This window comes from Siphateles boraxobius, unplaced genomic scaffold (genome assembly GCF_051911475.1).
Source record: "Siphateles boraxobius isolate OS27281-9 unplaced genomic scaffold, OSU_SipBor_1 49, whole genome shotgun sequence".
NCBI lineage: Eukaryota > Metazoa > Chordata > Actinopteri > Cypriniformes > Leuciscidae > Siphateles > Siphateles boraxobius.
Window position 1 is genome coordinate 2,332,773 of NW_027509130.1, and position 13,083 is coordinate 2,345,855.

Consider the following 13,083-nt stretch of genomic DNA (forward strand, 5'->3'; position numbering starts at 1 on the left):
ATAAGGGTCCACATAATATAATAACATAAAATAAACCTGACAATACGCTTGTTATATGATTGTTATATAGCAGTTAGTTCCGATCCTCGAATCTCACTTTACGAGAGGCTTTCTGCTGATATTTCACCAGTATCTCGTCTCTGCGTGTTATAGACAGGCTGTCACACAGTCCAGTTACATTGTTACGACACTAGGTGGCGGCAAGCAACTGTGCGACTCAGCAGCGCGATATGCAGTAGGCTATTATAGCCATTTATTAATTTATTTATTGCTATATAAATAAGTGTTAAGCTGTGGTCAGCAGGCGAAAAAATTAGTAAATGTTCAGTAATGAAACCGAAACTAAACAGAGCGTTGAATTGAAGCTGAGTAGGCTAAACAGAAAATAATGTCAAAATAAGGTTCCACATAGGCCTAATATGATAATTGAGTGAGTTTAAACCGTTAACTTAATGAAAATTTTATAAAATATCATTCAAAGATAGATGTAATGAAACAAGTTAATTATGAAACAAATATTAATTATTTTAACATTTAATTTTAACTTTGAGCTCCACTTTTCAAGGCTCAGCTGAGCAGCAATGCGGCACATGGGCAACGCTGAAGCTGATGCGTCACTTCATAGAGATCAATCGTGTGATCCAGGCATAAGAGCGTTTCAGAGTTGGCAACCCTGTGATTAATTACCGGGGCTCCGCCCTAAAGAGAACCAGATTGCCTGTGAGTGTTGAATCAACCTGTTCGGAATTATTAAGAGTGTTTAAATAACGCTGGCATCAGTGCAGCTGATTTAGAGTTAAGCCGTAGAGCAGTTGAACAGTGTGGATCTTAACAGAAGTGCTGCTGGCTTTTTAAAAGAGACTCTTGATTTCTGTCTAATCTTGGATAATTGCTCTTCATGGCTGTGAGGGAGATTTGTGTTTGGAAAGGGCTCATTTTAGCCCTTATCCTCTTTGCTGTTGATGGACAGAAAAGGCCGTAAGTACCATGGACTTTGAAGTGAAAAGTGGCATAATGTCTAATCTGAATGATGCAGTTTTAAATGTCAAAATGAAGCACCAAGCAAGTTTGGTTAAAGTTAATCATGTTGTACTTTTTCTCATCTAGTGGTCAAAGGATGAATGGGACCCACCAAACTACTGTTCATTAACACTTGTATTTAAAATGAATAAATAAATAAGTCACTGTTGAAGTTTGTTTGCTGTTGGGGTTATTGTAACTCAAATATATTTCTGAACAAAATGGCTGTCTTGTGCTCTTATTTTGTGACCCTTATTTTGTGGTTTTCCCACATGTTTTTTTATAAGGTTAAAGGTTTGTCCCACCAATACAACCAACCCTTGGTTGTTACTTCAACCCACTCACTGATGCTTTGGCCTATTTTTGATCGGCTATTAGGCTAGTTTTAATGCACTGGCCTTGCATCCCTGTGGCAGCCACTTTCTGTGAATGTTCAATCAACATGTAAATAATCTGACCTGATTTCCTTTAGTCTCTGAACCTATACTTCATGATGTTTACACAGGTTATTCATGGTGACGTTCCCTGCAGTGATTGAAACTGGATCGGATGCGAAATTATGTGCAAGTCTTCTGAAACCCCAAGAGCGTCTCACAATGACAGTTTCTCTGCTTGATGACAAAAGGATGACTCGACTTGTGCGGCAAAGTTTCTTCAAGCCATTTCACCGCTGCTTTAGTTTCCAGGTCTGTTATCATGAGATATGGCTTTTTTTTTTTTGTCTGGTTGTGTAGTTAACTGAGCTTCTTTACAGGCTCCTCGAGTAGATGGAGAATCTGTGCAGACACTGAAGGTAGAAGTTCAAGGGAAGGTCTTCAGAGCAACTGAAGAGAGGAAAGTCATGTTCAGACGTTACCTGCCTTTGACCTTCATCCAAACTGACAAACCCATCTACAATCCAGGACAAACAGGTGAGCTGGAAATTAACCTTGGTTGAATATTAAAGGTGTAGAAAATCAATACACTACAAGTTCTTATCGTCTTCAAGTGCATTATGCAATTAATGCGAGTTTATCTTTGTCTTTGCAGTGAATTTCAGAGTTGTCACCATGGATGCTAAATTTGTGCCACTTGATCAGAGGGTAAGGAACAAATGCAAACTTCTTGCTGGTTATTTTTACCTGCTAAGTTTTGCAGTTATCTTCAATGACTGCTGCAATGGGTTCTTTTAAATGCCTAATATTCCTGTCTTTGTTTTTCAGTACAATTTTGTGGAGGTGAGAATTTGTTCTGATGGAAGTCTTTGAATGGAGCCGCTGCCACTTTCTGTACATTTTGTTTGCCGTTTTTATAAGCTGTTATTGTTTTAATAGGACCATAATAACAACCGCATTGGTCAGTGGACAAATGTTTCCTCCACAAGCTGGATATTGCAGCTTTCTCACAAGTTAAACCCAGAGGCTCCGATAGGGATGTACACACTGAAGGCTTTTATTGGTGAACAAATTGTCTCCCATGTTTTTGAGGTGAAAAAATACGGTAAGTTGTTGTGAGTGTGCAACAGTACAACGACAGATCTGGGGTCTTACAGCGTTGTTATTTTTTGTCTTAGTTTTGCCCAAGTTTGATGTGACCGTAAACACACCACAGATGTACAGTGTTGCAGATGTGGGACTGAAAGTTGAGGCTTGTGCCAAGTGAGTTAAACATGCAGTTGTTTTCTTGTCTTGTGGTTGGTCGGTTCTTGGAAATTTTTTTTTCTTCCTTGTGACGTTTCCCAGATACACATATGGCCAACCTGTACCTGGCCAAGCCTTGGTGGAAGTATGCCGTGAGCCCTTTCCATATGTTGTGGTTCCTGATTTGGCCCGTCGTTGCCTGAAAAAAAACTGCAAAGGTTTGACTCCTGCCTTACAGTGGAGGGTTTTTCTTGTGCTTGACTTAAATGTGACTCTTTGTTCTGCTACCAGATGAATGCCACTGGCTGTGCCTTCCTTACTGTCGATACATCAGTGTTTTTTGGCACCACATTTGAAAATAATATGCAAGATACTTTTGTTGTAAGTGTGAACGTCACTGAGGAGGGAACAGGTGAGCTATTGGCTGCTCTGAACTAATGACAATGTGAATGAAGTTGATTTGTTTATTTGAGTTTCTTTTCCCCAGATGTAGTCATGTCAAAATCTGCAACCGTGTCCATTACGTTTGAAGTCGGCAAAGTCATGTTTTTGGACGTCCCGGAATATTTTGAACCTGGATCAATGATTAAAGGGAAGGCAAGTAAAAGTTATTTCCCTGTTGCAGAAGCCTTCACATTGGTTCCCTTTCCTAACCTTTATCATTCCCAACAGATCTCAGTGTCTCGTTTTGATGGTACTCCAATCACAAACAAAGTGGTTTATCTCCTGGATGGTAACAGCTGGCCCAATAAACTGCTGATGGATCTGACCACAAATCGGAATGGACTGGCGACGTTCTCATTCAAAACTGCTACTCGTCCTAAAGCTGCTCTGAATCTGGTGGTATGATTTACTCTTTGTATTTTGAGATGTAGACATCTCAATTTCTCTCGCAAGAAACCAATTGCATTCGTTGTTCCCCAGGCAAGTGTGACTCCAGATGTTGTTTATGGTTACAAATCGCCATACTTCACTACAGATACAAGGGTTGTTCAGCTTCTCCATCCTGATTCTCCCAACAACCCATCATTTAGTGAACTGACTATAGTGAAGCTCGAACAGCCGCTCAAATGTGGTGCTGCGTTTCCAGTGACCGTGAAGTATTCTTTTGTTGGAGAGGCTGGCGGCTACAGTGTTGACGTCATTTATATGGTGAGTGGACATCACTTTTTTTTCTTATTAGGACATTTTTTTTATGTATCTGGTTGCCTTTTGTCAGGTCTTGTCCAGAGGAGTGATCGTCCTCCATGGAATTCAGACGGTCAAAGCGAGGGCTTCTAGTACCATCACAAGCGGCTCTGTGTCGTTCCAACTGTCTGTCAGTGTCGATATGGCTCCAGAAGTGCAGATTCTGGTCTACTGCGTTCTGCCCAGTGAGAATGTTGTTGTTGGTAGTGCGTCGTTTGACACAGAAACTTGTCTCCCAAACCAAGTATGATGTGCAATAGCATATTTTGGCTTAAAGTAGGGAATGGTGACTTGTCCTACAGCATGTGGGTCCTTGTTCCAGGTGTCTCTAAGGTTCTCTCCTGCAACGGCTGTTCCTGCTGAGAGAAATGTTCTGACTGTCTCTGCTCAAGCAAGATCTCTGTGTGGCATCAGTGCTGTAGATCAGAGCATCTGGATATTGGAGCCAGGAAGACGTCTGAGTGCTAAAATGGTATCCATGTGTTATGTATCCAAATCTGTTATGATTATAGCAGTTTTAAGGCAGGAACACACCAAGCCGACAAACTAGCGCTGATGAAAGCCTACTGTGTTGAGGTAAAAAGCTGTACTTGAACACACCGAGAGAACTACAGCCGACTGTTATCTAGAATGCGCGTTCTGCGCCTGCGTGTAAATGAGACGCTGTCTATTTCTGCATTTATATTCATCCATAGACATTTAAAAATAGAAACCGACGCTGCAGATAACGTTAAACAAACCATAAACAAAAGGGCGTGCTTACCGTTTTGAATATCAATCTTGCTATACACTTTCTTTATTCCGCTCATGTTAATATTTAAATATTTGCCAAGGAACACTCATGTAAGATGACGTAATGTAAGAACAGCCTTCTATCTGTACCATTTTGACTTTGCTCTCTGTTTTGCTATTATTCTCGTGCGCTGACTCGTTCACTAAGCTGAACAGCCAATCAGAGTTCTCGCTCACCGACGGCCCGACGCCGATTCAAAATGTCCAATTTCATTCGACAGTGCGGAACCCACTGAGAACTTAGTCGGCCGACACACAAACTGCCCGACAGCCGACCGTCGGCTTGGTGTGTTCCTGGCCTTAGGGTACATTATACGTAACATACCAAACATTAATGAATTTAGTTCAACAAGTGACATTGTTTCATGGTTCCAGGTGTTTGATTTGCTCCCGGTGCGATCACTATCAGGTTACCCATACAGTGTTCAGGATGAACCAGAGTGTCTAGGTTTTCGACCCAGTCTACCATTTCAACCCATTGTAAATTTTCGTAGAGATCCTGCCTACACTGCTCCTACAAATCAAGCCTACACAACCTTCAAGGTAGAAAAATGTATTTTTTGACTACATGGTCATGAACTGAGTCATTGACTTTAAATCTGTCTTGTGTTTTGACTTGTTACTCTGACAGAGCCTGGGAATGAAGATCGCAACAAATCTCGATGTGCGAGCCCCTCCGTGCCCACTGTTTCCCAGATTCCCAGATGGTAGGTCTATGCAGAGGCCATTCTTTCAGTGAAAACAAATTCTGCATGACTTGGTGAACTTGCATTCAGTTATGTGAGGTTACTACTTTGTGGATCAGCAAATTGTGTGGTTTTGGGTGTTGTAATCACTTACATAAATGCAACAAGAGGGGCAGTTTATTCTGCAGATACTAAGACAGTTTGGTGTAAAATTGCTTGTCTCTTTCAGTGAATTTGAATGGTCCTGTAGCAATGGCTCGTTCAGATGGAGGCGAAACTTCCTCTTTTAAAGTGACTGTCAGGACGTACTTTCCAGAAACATGGCTCTGGCAGCTTGTTCATGTGGGGTTAGTGAAGCATCTTGTTCCTTCTAAAGATACTTACCCAGTTTTTACTTGTCTTCCTCTTTCTCTCTTCTGCTATCTTTCAGAAACACTGGATCCACACCAGTTCCTCTCACTGTTCCTGACACCATCACCACATGGGAGACTGAGGCGTTCTGCCTGTCCTCAAAAGGTTTTGGTCTGGCTCCTCCTGCTCTGCTGACGGTCTTCCAGCCCTTCTTCCTGGAGCTCTCCCTGCCGTATTCCATTGTCCGTGGGGAGTCTTTTGATCTGAAGGCCACGGTCTTCAGCTATCTGTCCAAGTGCATCATGGTCTGCCATGGTTTTCTTTTATATAATTGATCCGTATAGAGAAGGTCATGTGTCTTAGCTCCATGTGTCTGTTTCATTGGCAGGTTAAAGTAACACCAGCTTCATCCATGGCCTTCACTCTTAAACCATATACTGAACCGTATGTGTCCTGTCTTTGTGCCAATGGGAGAAAAACCTTCAAATGGGTTCTCTCAGCTTCTGTTCTCGGTCAGTTTTGGATAATCTCTCTCTAAATTAAGTGTATATTAGGTGTTACTCACTTCCTGTCTGTCACTGCAGGAACTGTCAATGTGACTGTCAGTGCTTCAGCTGAATCATCCCGGACCCGATGTGGCACTGAGGTCGTGACTGTGCCGACGAGAGGACGCATTGACGTAGTCACTCGAAGTCTACTTGTCCTGGTAAGTAGTAACCAGCCTTCTGGAGTCTGGTCATGGAGCTCATGCTGCTTTACTTATGTGGTGTTTTATTGCTTCTATAGCCTGAAGGAGTTGAAAGGACAAACACCCAGAGTTGGTTACTGTGTCCAAAAGGTTTGTTTGCACTCAATTCGGCAATACAATTTCCCTGTACAGCCGAACATTAGCCTAGCTCTCAATGCTAATCTATTCTGTTTGGTCTGCAGGAAGTGTTCTTTCTGAAGACGTGACTCTGATATTTCCATCAAACGTGGTTCAAGGATCTGCCAGATGCTCAGTTTCAGTCCTTGGTAGAAACCTGTCATTGAATAGAAACTGACATGTGAAGATTGGTAGAATAACTAGGGGTCGACCGATTATCTTCGCCGATATGAAGCATTTTTTCGGTTATCGGACATTTTCAAAATGATTTGCCGATAATTTAATTTTGAAATGTGCTGCAGCTCTGACGCAGCACCTCTGTCGGAACTCGCCACTCTGTAGACTACACCAATGTCCCCGCCCATCTGATTTGTTGGGAGTCACGAGTCCGGCCAATCAACGCGGAAAGCTGGAGGCACTGAAAGTGCACTCACACCGAAAGCAGACTTTGCTGATGTAGCAATAAATTACTACACTGAAGTTGCAAGACACCTCAATATAATAGGGCTCTGTGATTTCCACGATGCAGAAAGCAGGGATGGAATTGTGGAATCAGTCATAAAAAAACGGAATTTACTGTATAAAGCAGAATGTCAGTGCTTTTATTAGTTCATCAAAAAGTTGACAAATTCAGATCAGTACAAATCAAATTGAACTTCTAACCTCAAAGACTATTTAAATATGAATCCTGCGTGTCTCTAAATGAATTGCGTAGACGTGTGGTTTCATTTACCACACACTCTGGAGCAAGTGCGCCACTTGCACTGTTTTCAGCCCAGCCGCATCATTATATGAGGATATGATTGCATAAACATCATCTCTAGAGCCGATTAGTCACTTTGAGCTTTTTAATGCTTCAACTGAGAAACGTTATCATATCATAAACGCACAGACTCAAAGATTTCCACGGCAACCCGTCAAAATAAAAGTTTGGGTTTTCATAGGGCCCTAAAAATGTAATTTGGTGACTTCAATTAATTAGAAATGCTTTTTGATTACTAAAATTTTATTTAACCATTAAAATAGTCTTTAATTTTTACCAAAATACAGAATGCTGCTGGGTGCTCCCTGCACTTAAAGTTATTTTTTATTAATAATGTTATTAACAGTTCTCTGATTTAAAAGATGTTTAAAATCATTTAAAGAAAGTATTTGTCAAAACCCTTTGTTAATTTTGACGTTAACTTACATTTTTACACCAGACATGGGCTACTGTATATATCGGTTCAAATTATCAGCCTACTTGATCTGTAATAGGCATCGGCCCTGAAAACCACATATCGCCCGACCCCCAAGAATAACTGTTTCTGATGTGGGTTTTATGCTTGACATCTTGTAGGGGACATAATGGGTCGTGCACTGAAGAATCTAGATGGGTTGTTACAGATGCCATCTGGCTGTGGAGAACAGAATATGATCATGCTTGCTCCAAATATTTACATCCTATTGTACCTGAAAGTCACAGGGCAACTCACTGCAGCAATCCGAGAGACCGCCACAGGCTTCCTTCAGAGCGGTATGGATGACCAAATCCACTTTATGTAGGATACTAAATTCTAAGGAAGCTTAGTCCTGCTCTTCCCATTGGAATATAATTTTACATGTGGCTTTTGACCAATAAGGATACCAAGGACAACTGAACTACAGACACCGTGACGGATCATACAGCACATTTGGTTATGATGCGTCCAATACATGTTGAGTTTCTCACTGTTCTACTGGTGTGTATAATCTGTGGCACCAGTGGTTTAATTTCCATTTGACATCTCCACGGCCAGGTTGACTGCCTTCGTCATGAGGTCCTTTGGTCTAGCGAGGCAATTTATCTTCATTGATCCACATGTCCTGCAGAGTGCAAAGGATTGGTTGATCAGCACGCAGGGTTCAGACGGCTGTTTCATTCAGCAGGGAACTCTGTACCATAGTTACATGAAGGTGCATTACAAGTTTCTTAATGCACTGGCACCAATGGACTAGGTGTGAGACTGTTCTTAAGCTTTTTTTTTTTTTTTTTTTTTTAAGGGGGGAGTTGGTGACGGTGTGACCATGACTGCCTACATTGTTGCATCGCTGCTTGAATTAGGTGTCCCCACTACGGTAAAACCGGTCCAGTAGTTTTATGAGCTCCTTGCAGATGACCTTCCTGTTCTGGCTGTCTGATATCTGTTTTTTTTTTTTTAAAAATTAGGATCCTGTCATTCTCAAAGGTCTGTCATGCTTGAGGCCTGTCGTTGGGAACCTGGGAAACACTTATGCCACGGCTCTGCTGGCGTACACCTTCAGTCTGGCTGGAGAGACCACCACTCGATCACAGCTTTTAACTGCCTTGGACAACCTTGCCATTTCTGAAGGTAAGATTTACCGGCTGCTTGATCTTGGTTCAGGGTCTCTGGCATCAACTTTCTCCCCTCCATCTCATCCTTAGGCACTAAGCTCCATTGGTCTCAGACGACATCTGGAGAGACTCTGGCGGTGGAGATCAGCTCTTACGTGCTGCTAGCAGTTCTCGCTGTTCAGCCTCTCACAACGGCTAATCTGGGCTATGCTAACCGCATTGTCAACTGGCTCGTGACCCAGCAGAATCCCTATGGAGGCTTCTCCTCCAACCAGGTGCCTCTGACTACCAAACATTAGTGCAATAATTTATGAGGATTTTTTTTTAAAAATCTGGTGCTTGTTTTTAGGACACGGTGGTGGCTCTTCAGGCTCTCTCTGTGTACGCTGCTCAAATGTTCAGCTTGGACGGCTCCAGCACTGTTACCGTACAGTCCTCAGTAGTAGGAGGAGACTCTTATAGCTTCAATGTGAATCGGGACAACAGGCTGCTGTATCAGGAGAAGCCGCTGAAGAATGTTCCTGGCAAATATAGTGTTAAAGCATCAGGATCCTCTTGTGTGTCTGTGCAGGTCTGTATCATCACCCTCTCTATTTATTGTGCATATCCAAATCTAAATGAGTTTTTGTTCTACTCCTACTATAGGTTGCGTGTTTCTATAACATCCCAACACCCGTTAAAGTCTCCACGACGCTGCGTGTGGAAGCGAAGGTGACTAGAGACTGCCAACCGCTTGGAGCCAATCTCATGTTGAAGTTCACTGTGAAGTAAGAAGCATTGTTTCCTGAAACCAACTGTTTATGGCTCTTACAAAAAGGAAGTGTTTATCTTGTTGTCTAAACCTCTTTTATTCACCATCCAGATACGATGGTTTAAAATCAAGCACTAACATGGTTCTAGTGGACATTAAGCTCCTGTCGGGCTTCACCGCAGATACGTCACTGGTTTGTATTTAAGATGATTTAGAAAGTCCCAAGATTCTTTAACCTGCGTGAAGATGGCCCCCAACGCAAAGTGTCGTCAAAAATATGCACAAACATTTGTGCTGTAAAGTTTTATTTGTGCAGCTTCGTTTGTGCCTTTAAAATATAAGAAATTGAATTCTAGACTGTCACCAGCCCCCCACATGCTCCCAATTCATCCAAAGTAGAAGCAATAATATGTGCTGTAAATTTTATATTTGGTGCTGTGTTGGGTTTTAAAATAGACCCTGAATGACGGCGGTTGGGCGGCATATTTTGTGATATATTTTGATGACGTTTTGCGTTGGGTGGGGGGCCAACTTCACGCAGGTGATGCTCCTCTAATTGTAATTGTGTGAATGGTCTATTCCCCTCAGCTTGGTTCTTCACCCCAATCGTTTGCCCCGCTAGTGGAGCGGGTTGATGCTGAGGATGATCGTGTCCTAGTGTATCTGAAAGAGGTGAGACTGTTCACTGGGTTTATTACTAGTGGCCATTTTCTCATGTGTTGCTGTTCCTCCTTTCTGTCTCGCAGGTTCCCAAAGGTGTCCCCATGAGTTACACTCTGCAGCTGAAACAGGTTCTTGCAGTGGAAAATCTCAAGCCAGCAGTCATAAATGTTTATGACTACTATCAGACAAGTATGCTATCATCCTAATCATGCTTTGCTCTGGCTGAATTCACTGTTGAAAACGATCCAGTTAATTTTCTGTTCCTCATTCAGGTGATGCGTTTGAGACCACCTACATGTCCCCTTGTCCATGATTCAGTACTGGCTGTAGGATGCTTGACTTAAATAAAACCACTTTTATACAACCAGTTCTGTTGCCTTTTGTATCTTCTGTGACGTTTGTTTGAATTAGGAAGTCGCAGTGTTCATGAGTTTCTATTTGTCCTGTGACTTCAAATCCTTAATATGGCTCACTCAACAGTTGCGGTTCTACTTTTTTTTTTTTTTTTTTTTTTTTTAAACGAAGCATTTAAAATTGCGGCACTTTAATGAAGGTTCACCTGCAAGCAATCAACTGGCAAACTTAACCTTTTCTTTTCCAACCATGGTAATAAGCTTTGTGTAAATTTAGGGCTTTTTACACTGATCTTAACTCTGAGTTATTGTCATTCTTAAAGGGGTCATGAGCTGAGTCTTCAAATCGTCCTTGATCTAAAACGTAAACGTCCTTATTCCAAAAATAGCCTTTATTGAAACCAAGGCCAGAAAACAACTGGATCTCATAAGTGTAGACTTGTGATGTCACAGGGCAGCTGTAGACTGCCTCTGCAGAATAATATCAACACTTGTCTACATCCCCCACTCCTTTGGCCTCACCCACTGGAGTATTAGTGAATAGTTACATGAGAGAGAAAAGATCTAAACCATTACCTTCCAAATGATCCTAATGCTAGGAAAGGAAAGTGTATTGGTATTTGGTAATTCAGTTGAAGTTTCTTCACAGGCTTTGCAAACAGATTTTTACAATATGGATCTGCCAGCAACACCACAAACATGGAAGTAACTGATGTTTAATCAAAATTAGAAAGAATCTCTAAAAACGTTCAATACTCTTTATGCACCTTTAAATCAAGCCAGTGACTAAAATATAAACTTCACATCGTTTCTCTTAGGATGAGCATCTTATTTAAACAATGTATACAGAAATCTCCCTTTCCAATCGCCCAAGCTGTCAATCTCACAAAGTGAGTTTATCTGGACACTTGCCAAAACTCGTTATCAATGATGATGTTACACTGCACAATGAAGCTCTTACTCTATTCACATCATGTTTGCATTTTTATTTGGTGAAAGCATTCGTAAGAGTATAGAAATTGCATTGCAATAAGATCTTTTAATTCATGCAATCAACAGACTCATCTAAATACTTTAAAAACTTCTCACTTTTTGTTAATCTCGATAGCTGTAATTGTAAAAGTATTTGAGATTTCCACATGTAATGCTAGGTATTTCAAACGCGAACATGTCAGCCAATCACAGCAGTGGGCGTTTACACAAGTTTCACAGCAGACACACCTCTTCAAACAGAGCGTTGAAATCAGAGACTAAAATCAGGGTAGGAAAAATGCCTTTTATTTCTAAATTATGACAAATTTTGATGTAAAATTCATTTTAAAATTATAAGGGCAACCCAGGAAACATAAAATAGTCAGGTCCATGACCCCTTTAATACAGCTTTTAAGTCGGAGTTATGAAACCCTGCTCTGGATATTGGCTGTTATTGCGGTACCAAACTTGTACAGTGATGCGGTGTTAGAATGATATAACTAGATACTTAGCAACTGAAAACTAATGGTGAGCCTTCTATTCACGCAGTTTGGGCAGTCACGGAAACAACGCGTGGTGTAGGCCTATATAAACAGTCATTTCAGTGTATGATAGGAAAACTGTCAAACGGTGATGGAAAACAGGACAATTGGGGTCAAGAAGAGACTGCCATTGGGACTTTGGTGTTGGATCCCAGTACGCACGGCGTGTTACACTGTGTTCCCCATAGCGTAAGATATTACCAGTACGAGAGATACTCTCGTCAGAGAACGTACTCGGTTACTAACGTAACCTTGGTTCTCTCTAGAGAGGGAACGAGTACTGCGTGTCTTGCCGTGCTTACAACACGCTCTGGTTCGTTTCGGCGATGAAAACCAGTTTGTATCAGCCCATCTAGCTATATTTATAGGATGAGGCCACGCCCTTTCTGGCCGGACGTGACGAAATGGGCGCAAAATGCCCCCATTGGATATGGTGTCATGTAGGGCCTCTCTCGATAGGCTGCTGCTGTTGCCGCAGGGCAGCCAATAGGCGTGTCTTGCCTATGTCTGCATTCTGCCGCACAGCGTTTTACATTGATTCAAAATTAAGGATAATGTTTGGCTTCAATATCTCGTGGAAAAGAGGTTTTCCCCATAGCGTAAGATATTACGCAGTACTCGTTCCCTCTCTAGAGAGAAACACATCAAACATGCATATATTTAATTAAAAGGTACAGCTTTACCTCTCTGTCGTCCACAAAATCGTACTAACATAAACCTAACACACAGGAAAAAACACTATTATACTGCAAGTAATGAACAATAGTGCATTAAACAAAAGTGAACAATTTTCCCTATTGTCCCGTAGCAATAGTCCCCTAAAAGGAGTTTAGTATTAAAAAATAATTTATTAAAAGTAATAAAAAAGGTGCATTAAAAATGACCAAAAACTTTAGAAATGGCATTTGGATGTACAGTTATATATGGATATAAGATATTCATTTTC

General features: G+C 41.5%; 1 pseudogene across 1 annotated transcript; it reads left to right on the top strand.

Annotated features, from left to right (window-relative positions):
• Positions 1-866: 866 nt before the first annotated feature.
• On the top strand, positions 867-10,637 carry LOC143711174 (alpha-2-macroglobulin-like protein 1; annotated as a pseudogene). The gene is made up of 35 exons (XR_013194755.1): positions 867-978; positions 1,526-1,706; positions 1,775-1,931; positions 2,050-2,102; positions 2,223-2,237; positions 2,334-2,499; positions 2,573-2,657; positions 2,742-2,808; positions 2,883-3,051; positions 3,127-3,236; positions 3,312-3,482; positions 3,564-3,791; positions 3,859-4,071; positions 4,150-4,299; positions 4,995-5,162; positions 5,251-5,306; positions 5,396-5,399; positions 5,474-5,652; positions 5,736-5,961; positions 6,045-6,168; positions 6,241-6,362; positions 6,443-6,494; positions 6,587-6,670; positions 7,861-8,037; positions 8,144-8,218; positions 8,299-8,456; positions 8,544-8,618; positions 8,710-8,872; positions 8,947-9,131; positions 9,206-9,427; positions 9,502-9,623; positions 9,719-9,800; positions 10,196-10,279; positions 10,354-10,459; positions 10,543-10,637. The product of XR_013194755.1 is annotated as an alpha-2-macroglobulin-like protein 1 (transcript).
• The last annotated feature ends 2,446 nt before the right edge of the window (positions 10,638-13,083 follow it).